Source organism: Aulostomus chinensis, chromosome 20 (assembly GCF_037954235.1).
Source record: "Aulostomus chinensis isolate RoL2024-O1b breed Wild chromosome 20, RoL_Achi_v1.0, whole genome shotgun sequence".
In the NCBI taxonomy this organism is placed as follows: Eukaryota; Metazoa; Chordata; class Actinopteri; order Syngnathiformes; family Aulostomidae; genus Aulostomus; species Aulostomus chinensis.
The window spans coordinates 4,371,591-4,387,527 of record NC_141339.1 but is presented as its reverse complement, the minus strand read 5'-3'; the positions used below and the strand labels follow the sequence as shown (position 1 = coordinate 4,387,527).

The window sequence follows — 15,937 nt, the reverse complement described above, 5'->3', positions numbered from 1 at the left end:
CTTTGGTGAGATTGTGTAACATACTTTGAAACAGTGAAATGCCAAAATAAGCAACAAAGGCTGACCTTTTTCAGCAGAAACCCTCTTATCTTGTGGATGGTTTATGTATGGTGTTTGATGTTTGACGTTTGATATGGTTTTATGCTGGGGTTCATGTAAGTACCACTATTGTCTACATAGTCATATGCTAGGTCCAGGCAGCTGAGACACTTCCAGGGTCTGTATGGCCACAAAACATGACCAGCTGCATTAAAACTGTATGTCCAATAGCCAGTCCATCGAGGTTAATCGCCGATGCAGGTCTGTATCCATGCATTTACAGCCATCTTTGAAATAAGAGTTGGTAAGTTCCTGGTACAGTCCTGGAGCTTAAACAGTTTTGATTTTATGCAACCTGGCAGAACTGTCATTATGACTCATTCTGGTTAATTAAAAATGACTGCTAAATACAAATCTTTCCAATGTTCAGCTCATTCACATCTGTCAGCTACTTCCAATGTGCTGGTCTGTGTCCTTGCCATTTAATGAGTAGACGCCAAGAGAACTGTGTCCCCTCACTAGGGGACAGTACTGGTGATGGTCTAATGTATAAAATCTTTAGATTTGGCAAAAGGTCTTTTTATGTGTGACTTGGGGTGCAGCTGCAGCCCACAGTAAAAGCCTCTGTACTTTACACCACTCAGTAGTGGTATCTGGTGCTGTAATTAGGTGTCTTGATCTAGTCTGTTGTTTGGTTCAATATCAAACTGGTCCAGTCCAGTCAAACCCAAAACTCACTGATATAAACCCTGTTAATAATCGTACAGGGAAAGTTGGTGCCAAAGCTTTGGCGCATAGGGAGGAACTCTTTCTAAAGAGGGATGTTGGAACGAATGCTAGATTCGGGGAGTTGTAAATAGTTGTGCACACGCATGATGACCTCAACCTCATAAATCTGCTTTGCTGTCCAAGGAAATAGGAACAGCCTAGAGTTAGGAGATTTTTACTTGCTTTTTTTGGCATCATTCACACGAGTTTGGACCCCTGATCAATGGTTTGTATGCCTCTCAATATCAGTTCTTCACGGAGAGGTTTCTTATGTTCTCTGGAAAGTTCAAGATTGAAAGAGAAGGAAATACTGCTGCTAGTGTACTGCTACTGTTACATACACTTCAGGCCTGTTTCATGCGAGAACGCAGATGTTTAGACATTTAATATGTGGTCAGTTCAAATAGATGCAACTTACACACACACTCACACAACACTTTGATGTCAGAACATCCTCCCAAAAGTCACTGGCAGCTCACAGGGTTGGAGACAAACAAAACAAATATTTGAGTCTGTGCAGACCTCTGCATGATTCTACTCAACAGCATGACCGCTAGCACACTATAAGCTGCTTCCAGCTTCCAGTCACTGGCAAAGTAACAGCACCGGCTAACGTACAAACTAACTAACTGATTGACCAACTACTGACAGCCACCTACGTGACAGATTACCAACCTCCTCCCTGCAAACGCACAGATGGATATCAGAGTAGTGGCATATTCCTCCCTTGATGTAAAATAAAAGCCTCTAATTTTTCTCTCCAACAAGAAAAAAAAAATTCCTCAGCATTTTTGTCTTATGTGTATTTAAGCGTATGAAAACCTGCCACAACTTTTCAAGTGGTCATATGGACAATGCAAAGTATAAATCTCATAAAAATATGACCTGCACAATGCTCCTTAAGGCTACAGGAAAGACATACTGGTATGTGGGATTTACTTCGACTTCTGCTAGTGATTTGTGAGGGTATTATCACCCAATTAACAGCAAATAAAAGGCCATGTGAGTACAGCATCTCCTGATTTTACAGTTGAGCACACAAAGTTATTTGCTCATAACTTTTTGCTCTGCTGCTGACTTTTGATTGTGAGTTAACCTTCAAGGCTCTCGTTGCTTGTATATTTCACATGGTATTCCCTTTTCCCTTCAATGGTATTCCACACTCCCACTGATAGAGATCGATTTAATTAACAAATCTCTGTACCTCCACATTTCGGCAATTATTTTGCAAGTAGCGTTTTTACAAGTTGCCAAATTCCATTGACATTGCATGTTTATTGTTATCTTGTCACTTTCCCATGCAGATTCAGGTTTTATTAGCCACTCCTTGAAGCTGCCATGCCAGTACAAACGAGCATTATTCTTAAGTAAGGCTCTACCCAGATCAGCTATTGACTAATTCAGGAATTTAATTAAATTCATTGATTTGGGTGGGAGCAGCATGGCTTAGAAGAAGAGTGGCTGTCTAGCAACCAAAGGGTCGCTGGTTCGATCCTCACTTGCCCAGGTCACCATGTCGAAGTATCTGTGAGCAAGATATTGAGCCCCTAATTGCTCCTGATGGCCCTGCAATGGACTGGCGACCTGTCCAGGGTGAACCCAACCTCTAGCCCAATGTCAGCTGGGATAGGCTCATCCCCCCCAACCCTTAACGGATAAGCAGTATAGCAAATGGATGGATGGATGATTTTGGTAGCCTGTGTTTGATTTCAATAAAGTCTTGGGCTTTTCTTGGCCCTTTCCCTTTTTACATTTTAGATAAATAGTAGCCTCTATAACCCACACCAGTTAACCACAGACCCGTCCTTGTGAGTGAAATTTATACAGGATTTCACCAGTCAAAATGATTGGCATGAATTCATAACGTTCAAAGACACATCTCAACACCAGACCACCCACTCACATTGTTCATTCATTTGTAACATTCTGTGGTAGTGGGGGTGAGGGCTGCTGCACCATGTAAATATTTCAGTATCCAACATTTCCAGCATCTGCTTTAAAATAGTTCAGGTAGAGAGGCAAGTGAGAGGGGTTGATCCTCTTGACAGCATTATAAATGTCCCCGTTTGACACAAAGAAAAAGTTAATTAACTATAAAGGATTAGGCCTATGTAATGAGTCGGCTAGATGGCTCTTCCTGCTTTTAGTTTTATTAAGCTGTGCTGCAAGTCAATTAGTTAGTGTCAGTTGGTTTGGAGGGGTGGGGAGTGGGGAGGAGAGAGAGAGGAAACCCTGTGATTACTTCGACACTACAGAAAGGGGCACCCCAGTGCTCCCCCTCCCAGTTACCAAACCGGATGGTGGTAGTGTGTCATTTTTTTAGGCATGATAGAAAAAGCCCAGATTTAGTATTCCTGACAGGTGGACGAGCCCATCTGGTGGAGTGTCGTATATTTAACACCGCTCAAACCTTTCAGCAAGCACATTGTTGTGGGGAATGTCTATGCGGGAGTGGCTTCTTCATCTACTACTTAAGAGATACTAGACCACCAATAACACCTAAAACTCCTGTATTTGTGTATTTTCCGTAGGTAGGGCCATTTAAAGAAATGTTCTTGCGTGATAGTTCAGTTAAATTCATCACATTTTGAGAACATTTGCCCTCAACAATACTCATGGGCAACATACTGTACCCTCTCAGTAAATCTGCAGATCCCTTGGGTGATTGTCTCTACCCGTTTAGCATCATAGATTTTCTATGCTAATGATGCTAGGTTGAGATGAGAAGCGCGCATCAATGTTGGTTATCTTTAGGGTGATGGTTGTGTTGTACGCACAGCTTTGCAGTGTTTAGAATTAATTTTGTCAAATTTTTGTTTAGAAATGGTCCCCCACCAAACTTCTCCTTGACCCCTTCATGTTCATGTTGGCAGCAGCAGCTGGTCGGGAGCAGCGTATTTCCGTTTCTTCTCTGTTTCCTAAACGTAGTTAATATTTCCCTCTGATGGTAAGATTGTTTCATTGGTCTAACGTAGTGAAATTATACGACCCAGCACGGCCTCCTTTGATCGCTGAAATTTCAAGTGATCAACAAAATTTTTAACAATGAATTAGCAATTGTTGATAAAACTATGCCTCTCCCTAATTTACTAGTTCTGCAAATTGTGCTACTGTGCATAGCAACTTCCCTCCACCAATGCTATGCGACTGCAGTTGAAGGCTTGTGTTGTTGGTCCTGTAATGGAGCCAGTCCTCATTACCAACAAGCCTTCCTCTACCCACTGTGAGTTTGGTCATCACCCATTTTTTTTTTTTTAATTTATTGTTATCAAGATGCTTCATTCACAGGTTTTGGGCTGTTTTAGTTTCGCTTGCATTTCAACTAACAGGTGAATCAAATGTCAGTTGTCATCCCTTCACTTTCCATGTGAGAGATAAACAGATTGTTCAGAGTGGCAGAAAAGTGATCTCCCGCCTGTTGTGTGGGGAGAGCTCATTACCAGGGCTGAAACCAAATGCCGTTATATACATGATGAGTCATGATTTTGGAGGGAAAAAGTCCTCCACATCCGAGAGAGTGATTCTATGTAGCTGAACTAAGACTCTTGTGATTTATCTTTATTTTGTCTCTGGGAAGCTTAAAAACGGCGATGTCCCGCTGTCGCTGCTCAGTCTGACGGCTGCAGAGAGAGGTGAGTGTGTTGACATCACGACAGGGAACCGATTACAGAACGTATTAACATTCAGTGTCGATCTGCTCACAAACTGGCTTTTCTTTCTCTGTTGTGATAAAACAAGCTTCTCCTCCCCCATGTTGGTTACCACGGTGACAAGACCCATCTTCTGGCACCTATATGATTGGTTCCCTGGAAAAGATAAGCCAGTGATGGGACAAGCACTGCATGTTCGCGCCTAATAGGGAGCAATTAAAAAGAAAAATGCTGTGTGGAAACAGGTCCTGAGGCTCATACCACTGGGTTTCCCTGCTCATCCTTTTATAAACTCACCATCAGTTTGAAAGAAGCAAGAATAAAAATGCTCAGAAGAAGCTGCTGTCCTGTCTCTCAAGTCTTGGAGCAAGCTGTTAGAACCATAGCAACCATCTGCAGCCAAGCTCATTATCACTGTTCAGTGCTAATAGCTAACCAGTAGCTAGTTACGATTTCTTGTGTTCTTGTCCTGTGTGTTGGCTGTACACAGAAAAAAAAAAAGTCAAGCACGGGGAGGGTTGATTATGCAAGAGGGAACAGCTTCTGGAAAATGTATGATTACACATTAGATTACCATGCACACCACTGCTTTTAAAATAATCATAATAAAATAAGTTAGATTATATTATTATCATTATTTCGAGGGATATAAAAATTGAAAATACATAAACCTATTTTGTCATGGGTGCAAAAATAAAACAAACAAAAAAAAAAACATTCCAAGAAGTAAAAATCCTCGTCAGCAATAACTTGTATATTAACACTGAAGGATGAGGCGGTATCTCCTGTCGTGTCACTGAAGAGGCTTCATCAGAAGCGATGAAATGAAGCAAATGAGAGCGAAGAGAAAACAAAGCAACGCTTGTAGCAGGGATGATTTCTCATTCATGTCAAACAAAGACGCACGTCTATCATCTTTCACACGTTTAGTGAAGAACTTTAGGAGAAGAAACACAAGGAAGGTTGTCTCCAGGTCTCAGGTTGCACACTCCTGATAAAAATCGAATTGTGATTATTTGGACTCAGACTAATGATAGCGATATTGGAGAGAATATTGATTTTTCTAAGATTTTATCGAAAATTCCATTAAAAATAATAACGGTGTGATTTTTGCGAGGATCTGAATCACACAAAGATGCTTCTGTAGATGTCACCGCAGCACCAGAATATTTCATTTAAAGTTGTACTTGGAAACACAATAGCCCTTTATCAAATACTGATCCTTCTTGCTATTGGAAAATTGTATTATCCGCCACATTGTAAATTGTGATTAATTTTTATTAATTGTGCAGCAACTTCCATCCATCCATCCATTTTCTATCCTGCTTATCTGTTAAGGGTCGCGGGGGGGTGGAGCCTATCCCAGCTGACACAGGGTGAGAGGCGGGGTTCACCCTGGACGGGTCACCAGTCCATCGCAGGGCCATCAGGAGCAATTAGGGGTTCAGTATCTTGCTCAAGGACACTTTGACATGGTCACCGGGGGAAGTGAAGCTTGAACCAGCGACCCTTCCATTGCTAAACAGTTGCAGTACCTCTGAGCCATGCTGCCCTTCAGTTGTGCAGCCCTTATTCAGTCCAAACACCTGTATGTGGAAGTGTGTCTCGCTGCATAGAAGGAAGACTATGGTTGGACACAGTAAGTGCCAGGTGGAATTATTGTATAACTAGATGAGCTAACTGGTGAGGCTTAATTAGCTTGCTAATAAATGGCCATGTCAGGCTGTAACTGGCCAGAGACACACAGAGGATGTTATGACATTAACCACACTCAGCACACAATGATGTAACTGATGGACAGTGAAGCTGCATTAAAGCTCTGAGCCCATGTCCAGGAGAAGCCCACCAAACCTGAGTAAAGCCCAGGAGAACCCCACTAAGGCAGGTCGCTCTTTCAGCTACCTATTTACACATTTTTTTAAGTGTTTACTGGTTAAGACACCAGTTTAAACTATTAGAAACTGCAGTTGATTTGAACTTCACACACAAAGACACTCCTCACTTTTAACTGGTGTAAACTGATCCAGGAGGTCTGCCCACGGTTCTCCATGTGCAAATCAAGAAAAGGCAGGAAAAAGTAATCTGACTAGTGTTGATGCAGCAAAAGCTTGAAGCAATAATAAAGTGAGGAAAAGACAGAGGGAGAGGAGGAGATGAGCACATGGCTGGAAGCATGACTGTAGCTTAATGCTAATCAGATTCACAGCTCAATGACCATTCTCTGAATGTCTGAATGCTGACGGATGCAAAACCAGATGCTCAGATTTTTGCGTGGGCCTTTTAACTGTACAGATGAATAATGAAAGAAGAGGGGAGGAGGGATGGGGGGTAACACAAGGGTGTCAGAGAGAGGGAGGCTGCAGAACTCCTGTTAGCCATGATTTTAGCATGGAAAAGAAACCTGTGTCAACATGATATCCCCCATGACACACCCACACCTGCACACACCCACACCTGCACACACGCACACACACACACACACGTCTTTATTCTGCACTAGTCTGCAGGGACAACCACAGACTTTCATTTCCTGTTGATCTCTCAACAGAAATGATATGGTAATTGATAGTTAATTTTCTAGACAATCAGTGATCAAACATACATGAAGACAGCCGATGAGGGAGATGCCCTCCATACACCAACCTTTCTCTCCTTTAAAGGCAGGGTAGGCTCCCAGATTTCGATGTACTTTTTGTTATAATCCCTGAATTAGTCATGATGTCTCAATGGCAATCAATAAACTATTATGTTTAAAAAAGGAAGCATCAAAATCCCTAATACATAAGAGACATAGGGCCAAATTACCTCCCCCCAATCGAAAACTGCTACCAGTTAGATTGGTTGTCCCATTCAGCTGTCAATCAACAGCCAAAACCAGACTGGAGTTGATTGGGCAGCTCAGCTGTCCATCAAAAGGCTGAGACCAGGAAGCCTGAAGCAGGTATCAACACCTTGTTTGATCAGTGTTGGGTGAGCAGCATCGAGGAGGACGAGCATGGATTCCAAAAAGCCAGAAGAAAACACTTCAAAAAGAAAGAACGAGCAATAGATAAGAGGGAGAAGGACAAAAGGTGCAACGCCGGTGATTCCTGGGGACTCATTTGCCTGCAGGAGGAGTCTAAAAGAACCAGAAGGTTTAGCTACGGACGCCCAAGTAGCAGCCTTTCTTTTGGACATGTAAGAAACCCATTTGCCAACTTTTCTAGCTAGCTAGGGAGGTTCAATTTGCATTAATTTATTGTCGATGTAGTTTGTGAGCTCGAACAACACGCTATGTAACGGTCGATGATCTATTTAGTGACCGCAGAGGGCGAGAGGGAGTTCGGTGGGCGGGTTCATGATCAGTGTATGGTTAAAAAAGACGATTTAGACAGATTTATGCCATATTGTTCGAATATTGTGGTTCTTTTGTTAAATTAAAAGAAAAATTTTAAAAAACTTAAATTTTTTTTTTAAAAAAGCCCAAAACAGGTGGCACCTACCCCTCCTTTAAGTCTCCTCTGACTTTACTGACAGGAACCAAGAGACAACTTCTTTGTCTGAAAGTGAGGCTAACATCAAATAAAATTGTTCCATTTACTGGAGTGGCCACTTGAGCACCAAAAATCCTCGCAGTTATTTTCCTCTGTCATGATGACCGTGTATAGGGTGGTAACTTTGAATGAGGAAAAATAATGGACTCCACCTCAGTGGCTACATGTATGAGGAAAGGCAAATCCAGACATTTCATTTCTTGCATCCTGATGAACATGTATTCATCAATTCGTTTTTTTTGTCTACATCACTTCAAAGTCTTCTTGTGTTCTTAACATGATTACAAAGAAAATTAAGAATACAGCACAGTTTCCGCAAGCAGCTTGTAGGACCAATAATGTTGCCGTGTCAGCTTGTTAGACTACTGTTTGACCTACATACATTCAAATGATACAGTCAGCCAGCAGAGCTGCAAATCATCAGGTTCTTTTTTCTTTTTTTTTTTTAAATTTCATTGTCAGATGAATCGGAACAACTGTCCTGACTGTAGTTTTGGAAAAAACATCTACCTGAGAGAGGGAACGTTGTAGAACAAAATACTTTCTGATGTATCTAGGTGATGTGAACCTACAGAGAACCATAAATAAAATGAATGCACTCTTTAGGGGAGGTTGGCTGATGGCTAACACGCATCTCAAAAAATGAAACAATGACAGTAGCTTTGGATTTCTCAACATGCTGAAGCAGCATGCTGCTATCATGATCCCATGTATTTATTGATCATCGACTGATCGCCAAGCTCAAGCCATTCTGTAAATATGGGTTTATCTGGTGACAGCAAGTTTTCACACAGTTGTGAAGCCTTTGGTCATTTGTCCCTGTTCCTTCTGCCTATGCCACTACAGCAGTTTGTCAGGAAGCCTGGTCGGCTGTGGAGAGAGGTGAGATGAGAAGCTCTGGCTCAGAGTGAAAGGACTAAGAGGTAAGAAGAGTTTCTCCCACTAGCAGGTACAACCCTAAATGGAGTATAACAGGGCAGTTTGTCAGTAGCTGTCCAGTGGACTATTTCATACTGAAATGAGCGGTGGGGGTTGGAGTGAATGCAGGATGAACTACAGTCTCACAGCCTGAACACGAGTCTCCAATAATGGGAGCCCTGGCTATATTTACCTCCCTTGGCTGACACAAATATCCAGTCAATGACCTGCTAGATCATTTCAGTTTGAAATTATACATGTTTTTGACATAACTGCTCCCGCTAAGGTACAAGTTGTCTCTGTTAACAAGGGAGGAGGAGATTTTGGACAAGGGGACAACTTAGTGAGCCACCATGAGCTCCTGCACCTCCATTGAGGGAGGAATTACCCTAATTCCCACCAGACAACTGCTGAAACACTCTTTTCTCCACACAGCAGCAAGTCCCACAAGCAACATTTCAGACGTGTCGTGCCACTGACGCATTCCCCTCAATTCCCAACAGACACAGCTGCATTGCGTCACATATATCACGCACATTCTAAACAACAATTGTGTCTCCAGCGGAAGCTCTGCGTTGAGTTTCAGGTGCATCCCACAGGCAGCTCATCTTAGCGCTCCACTCCACGAAGAATACATGTCTATTTTGATGAAGCGCTGATCAAGCTGCATAGAGCAGATCAAACCAAACAGGAAGTCCCCACACGAATGCCAATGAGAATCAGTCAATTTTCAAAATAAACTCACACCTTCAGACTCCCGATCGCAATAACCATGAGAAAAGGACACATTACTGGTGCTTGCACTGCATACATGTGAAGGAAACCTGAACCAAGAGACAACAACCAAATCAGCAGAATCTGTAGAGGTTAACAAAGCCGGGCAAGTAAAACACAACGCGTCTGAAATGCTACTGATTGTAACTGCAACTGTGCAGTGGATGCGTTGCAGCCATAACAATATGCAGTCGTGCCGAGGGGAAATTAGGGGGTTAGGGTATAAATGAGTGGAAGTCACTGAGTGGAAATCACAGGGAAATCAGTGGAAATTAGTGGCTGGAGATGGTGCTGTTGGCACCATCCCCATCAGTGGGTCCAGAATACTGTAATTAACACAGAGAATGAGATTGAGGTAAGACCCACAGCTAAAGTGGGCGTCTTTGCTGTATCCAGGGCGAATGAATTCTATACAAGATTGAACTGATTTGGAGCTGCCTAATATTCAGGGCAACAATTTTGCTAATCTGCATTTTCAAGTTTTGTGCTTGTGTAAGAGAATCTAGCTAACTGCTTCTCTGTAGCATCTATGCTTTGTGTCTTGGTTGCAATCACTAATAATATGGCCAAGTGTAATTTGTTGAAGTCGCCTCTTTATTTGTTGAAGCGGTGCAGAGTTGAGAACATACTGTGATTATCTGATATTTTTACTTGAGTCAGCCTGGATTTGTATGTCTGCCTGGCAGTGGAACACATCAAGTCAGAGGACTAAGACAACATTTCCATGGACATTTACAGGGATTGTTTAAGCTTCTAATATTTATATGTCTCCCCTTGACTGTGAGGAACTTTGTCCAGGGTCACATTCATTTACACTTCCTTATTCAGTGTGTTGGTCGTTTTGGTGTCGGTTGCAATAGGATTGTTTTAGTCCAAGAGGTGAGAGAATGAGCACTGGTTCTCTTCACCAAGCAACAGTATAGTATTAGCAGTGCTGCTGCTAATTGGCTAGCCCATTCTGTTTGAAAGGTTGTCATCATGTCACCTGTCCTGCTCTTCTACTGCCGTCTTCTCCATGGGCAACAGTCTGAATAGTTCTTTTTGTCTTTGAACATTTTCCCCTTTTTTGATTCCAATTCTGTTCTTTCTTTGTTGACATCATTTCCGTTGTTTTTTTCTCCCATGACCTCTGATGTTATATGGACTGATCCACTTGAAGTGGAGGGAGGGAAAAGGATAATCTTTAAATACACTGTTGTTGCACCAAGGTTGTAAAGTGGACTAATGCATTGCATACTAACACGTGTGTGTATGTGTGTGTGTGTGGGGGGGGGGGGAGGGGGGGGCTCTTATTCTTCTCTCTGTATTGGCTGAATGTGAAACCAGTTGAGGGTATGACCGAAGACTTGGTTAAGGGTATGTGCTCTGGTCTCTGCACTAACACCTCCTGTGGTCAGTCAAGGGGGAAAGCATGACCTTCCAATGTGTTACGTCGCCCTGGTGAAACACCTCTCTGTCAGATGCAGAGATATAGCTGAATTTGGGAGACACACTGGGAAAAAAGAAACAAAAATAGATTAAAACATGGGCTGGTCCAACATCAAGTCAGTCACCATGGCCAGCAGGTCATTTTTCATACATTTGTTGGGTGGCCCCTCTGGCACCAGAACAACCAGATAACCAGTCCAAGCCTCTCTGTGTCCAATTATCATTTCAAAGCATCCATCCATCCATTGGATGGGGGAGCTGGAGCCTATCCCAGCTGACATTGGGAGAGAGGCGGGGCTCACCCCGGAAGGGTCACCAATCTGTCGCAGGGCCATCAGCAGCAATTGAGGACTCAGTATCTTGCTCAAGGATAGTTTGACATGGTCACCGGGGAAGTGAGGCTCGAACGGTTCGGTTGCTAGACAACCACTCTACCTCTGAGCCATGCTGTTCATCTCAAAGCATTCTTCATAAAACGCATAAAACCAAGTTTCTCCTTTGACATTTTGAGGATTTGACAGAACTCTGCAAAGATATTAAAATATGGGGGGATGGCATGCATACATCACAGGATGATTTACTGGTTGTCATTCTGCAAGACAATAGATAGAAGAGACAGATAAAACACAGCGAGTGCAGGACGTTCATCATCACCCCCTCCAACCATTCAATCAGACGCCTTTTTATGTTTCTTAAATGATAAACAGAAAGCACTGCTGTCACTCTCTCTTCTTTGGCATTAAGTGATTTAAGAAGCAAGACACATAAAAATACCACAATGGAGCCAAACCCATATTCGTAGGGAGGAGGCGTGCGCAATGAATAAAATGCGCCCCATTAAAAATGTCAGTGCTCTTTGATGCTATATTTAGCCCTCTGTTGAGAGGGGTCCTTTAGAGACCACTCTTTCTGCTGAATGTCCCATTAAAAATGGATTATCCTCGACACACCTCCTCATTGATACTCATCGACACAAGTGGATCTCATCCTAATGTATAATATTCACGCACACCTACACGCACGCACGCGCGTATGTTCGGATTTACCTCTCAATTCTCTGTAGCATCTGAAATCTTGGAAAAAATAAAAGCATCAATGTCCTTGACACAAGGCCTTTGACAGGTTCCATGACTGTCTGAATCTCATTGTCAACATCTTGAGTTCCTGTAAGAATTTAATGCGCGCAGCAGTCTTTTATCTGAGAGGGATGCGGCAGAAAGCTTCACCCGTTCATTATGAAAACTCCCCGCCACACCAGTATAATCACACAGCAGTTTATGTTTTGGGTTTTTCCCACACATCCAGTTGTTCATCTCCACAGCAGCACCTCTCCAGATGATTTCCACTTTTGCAGTGACATCACTTCAGACGTGGAGGAATTTCCAGCCTCTATGATTAATGAAGGAATATTTACAGAAGAAGAAGCCACAGAGGCAAATCATAGTGATTTCTTCAGAGGGTCGCTTCAGCTAGAATCCCTCATCTCACTTCCAGCTTTGAATGTTCGGCAAAAGTCTTTAGCACTAGTTGTTGTTTTTTTTTACTACACTTCAGAATAATTTTGATTTATCTTGGGGCCTTATTGGCATTGTTTTATACGTGATGCATGTATGTAATCAATGTGTACCAGATGTCTAGCTAGCTCTGTTGCCATTTTGGCCATTTATTTATTATAAAATAATGTATTTTTTAACCCTTTTTTTAACCTGGTTATTGTCTTGGATATTTAAACACATGTCAAAATGTTAACTTAAGAAATGTATGTTTTTTATAAAAATAAATACAAAGGAAGTCACAAGCAAACAAACAGCACACTGCAATATTTTTCTAAGTGTAGGGTGTCAGAATGGGATCTGTCCACCCTATGGAGTTATTACAGTTCTTTCCTAGCAGCTTTTGGTGTGGATTCACATTTTAACCCATTTATCATGAAAATATCATCAGAGTGTTTCAAGTTTTATCTCACCTGTTTATGTGTCACCAAAACACCACTGAAAGCGCCATGATGACAGCTGACTAATATCTGCGGCATCATGAAACACACTTGACGCGCTTCAAAGCTTAGTCAGCTGAGTCCAGAACAACAGCAACGACTCGCCTGTGCTGCTAAAGAGGCTGACAAATGAGGCAGGGAAGCAGGTTACCTGGTGTTTCTGCTGCTGCAGGATTGTGTGTGTGTGTGTGTGTGTGTGTGTGTGTGTGTATGTGAGAGAGAGAGAGAGAGAGAGAGAGGTGTTGCAATGATGGTCTCTCCTAGGAACTCACTTTCATTTCAAGGAGTTTTAAAGATGCACAGCTTACAATTAGAGTGCAGTAGAGAACAGCTGTCTTGCTGGGCATGGTGGTTTGGTTAGGGGACATAAGAAGAACTTCAGCTACATGATACCAGGATGGTAACCATGTCACACTCAAATGTTGCCTATGGCTCTATCAAATTCTGCTGTCAAGAGGATGATTTTACAGTATATGGGCTTCAACAGTCGAAAAAGTGATGTATGTTTCCACGCAGGAGCATATGGTGATAAAGCTGTATTATCTAATGACTAGATCTGGTTTATGATTCCTTCCTTCAGCCCTCAGTAACGACCCTGAAGATGTCACGCCACTGCCACGAACAGCAATAACATCCATAGACCCATCATCAGTCTTCCCACCCCATACAATATATAGAGTCAGGCAGGAAATCCCAGGAGGCTTTTCACCATCACTGGAAATGGCTGCTGCGTGTGACTGGCAGTTGAATGTCTATCCTGCCCTCACACACACAAAAAAAAGAAAAAAATATCAGTCCATAAAAACATCAAGGTCCAGAAAATGAAAACTCCAAACAGCTTTTAAATCATGACGCGTCACTGACAGGAACATCATTGACGGAGATGGATGTGGCAGCAGCTACATTTAATGAGCCGTTCCTCCGGCCGCCCGTCTTCTACTGGCTGTTTAATAGCTAGATCATGGTGAAAAGATGCAGTTTCCAAATACTTACAGATATGGTATATTACTACCATGGGGCTTTGTTTAAGAACATTCAAATGAAAGCATGGCCGTCTTTCACGAGACTCATTACCACTGTAAAACTCCCCTAAGCAAGCAATACTGAAGGAGACGTTGATAAATGCAACACAATTCAGGACTTTTAGCTTTTTAAAGCCAATTCAAAATCGTAACATTCCCTTAATAATACATTTTCTCAATTAGACTTACTTTATTTCATCCAACTAGTTCATTGTTATGACAGAATAAACAAAAAAAACCCCAGCTTTTCAGCAAAATTACAAAAGCAGACTATTGAGTAGACCCAATTATGAGATGAAAAAACAAATCGCTTGCTGATATCAACACTAATGTACAGTACAATGTGGCTATAAACTACGACTATTGCAGTTACATTTTCTAGCACACACACACACACACACACACACACACACACACTCGTCCCACAAAGCTCAATTTTCACCTCAGTTCACAGAAAGAAAATGTTGATTCTTCGTCTTGCCACTCTATATTTCTCTTCATGTTCCGTCTAAATACACTTAAGGACTCGTTGCTGTTGTTAGACCAGACATTCCCTGGATCCGTTCATTATGCAAAGATGTCTCTGCTGTTGGTGGAAATGAATTTGTATTATTAAATACGATATTAACCTTGAACAAAACCTTTTATTGTCACATATTAAAAAAGAAGTCTATGTTTTGCTATGATGATTGGACTTGACCCAAATGTAATAGGTTCTTCCTTGGCCAAATTGACCTTGTAGTTTTTGCACAATCCAGCGAAGAGACAATCTGTGGAGGTAATCACAGAAAACAATGATAATGTCCAGGTAACGTCAATAAAATAAAGCTATAATTTCTACATTTAGTATTAGAACAGCATCAGTAATAACGCTGGTAGTTATTGTCAAGTCTTGGAAATGCAATCTTTTATTGCAAAGCAGGGTCCCCAGCTGCCTGGCTTCAGACCGGTACCAGGCCTTGTGCTGTTTTAAGCTGGGCCGCAAAAACCCAGGTGGAAGTACGAGTGTCGATGTTCTTGCAATATCGGTACGACACTGTGTTTTCTTATTTATTTTCCTGGAAATGTTAAACCTTTTTGCTTCACATCACAAGGCAAAGTTACTGTATATACATGCAAAGTTTTGCGATGTTTTGAGCATCTTAAGTTTTTCGTGTAATGCAGAGCACAAGTTACAGACCAAATGTGCTTGATAGTCACACCCCCTGCTGTTAACGCGCAACTAATTATTTCATCTTGCGCCAATAACATCGAATGTTTATTTTTCAAAAGGACTTTCAATTCGTCAGACCCTAAAAACTGCCTGGCAACACCAGAGTCACATGACCACCAAGCAGCATACCAGTTAGAAAGTTTTAGAATGAAAATGTCACTTCATTCTTGTCTTTTTCTCTCTTATATGGCTGTAAAAAAAAACAAAAAAAAAAACTGGTCATTCGTAGAAAGGCAGTTTTGCCGGCTGTCAGACCTGTTTGAGTTCCCCACGGTAATAAACCTGCCCCTGGTTCATTCAAGGTAGCCTGTTCTCACAGAGTCAAATATGAGTGAGGTGAGAGAGATTGGATTACAGCTCAGCACGGAGCAGCACATCATGTCCCACTGGGATGTACAGTAGCTGTAGATTGTGTTAAGGTAATAAAATAGACTTCAATACACTCAAACCTGTCAGAGGCTGGAAGAAGAAGCCCAGCCGGCACTTCCCCTCTAACGTCTCAGCATGTACAGTATGTTTCATGAGTCATTCCCTGGTTTCTTTACTTTCCTCCTCCTCCTTCTGGCTTCAGCAGCTGTCACATACCCAAAGAGAGACTG

General features: G+C 42.1%; 1 protein-coding gene across 1 annotated transcript in view; it reads right to left on the bottom strand.

Annotated features, from left to right (window-relative positions):
* ptchd4 (patched domain containing 4) overlaps nucleotides 1-15,937 on the bottom strand; it is a 43,221-nt gene that overhangs the window by 6,630 nt on the left and 20,654 nt on the right. The window lies entirely within an intron of this gene.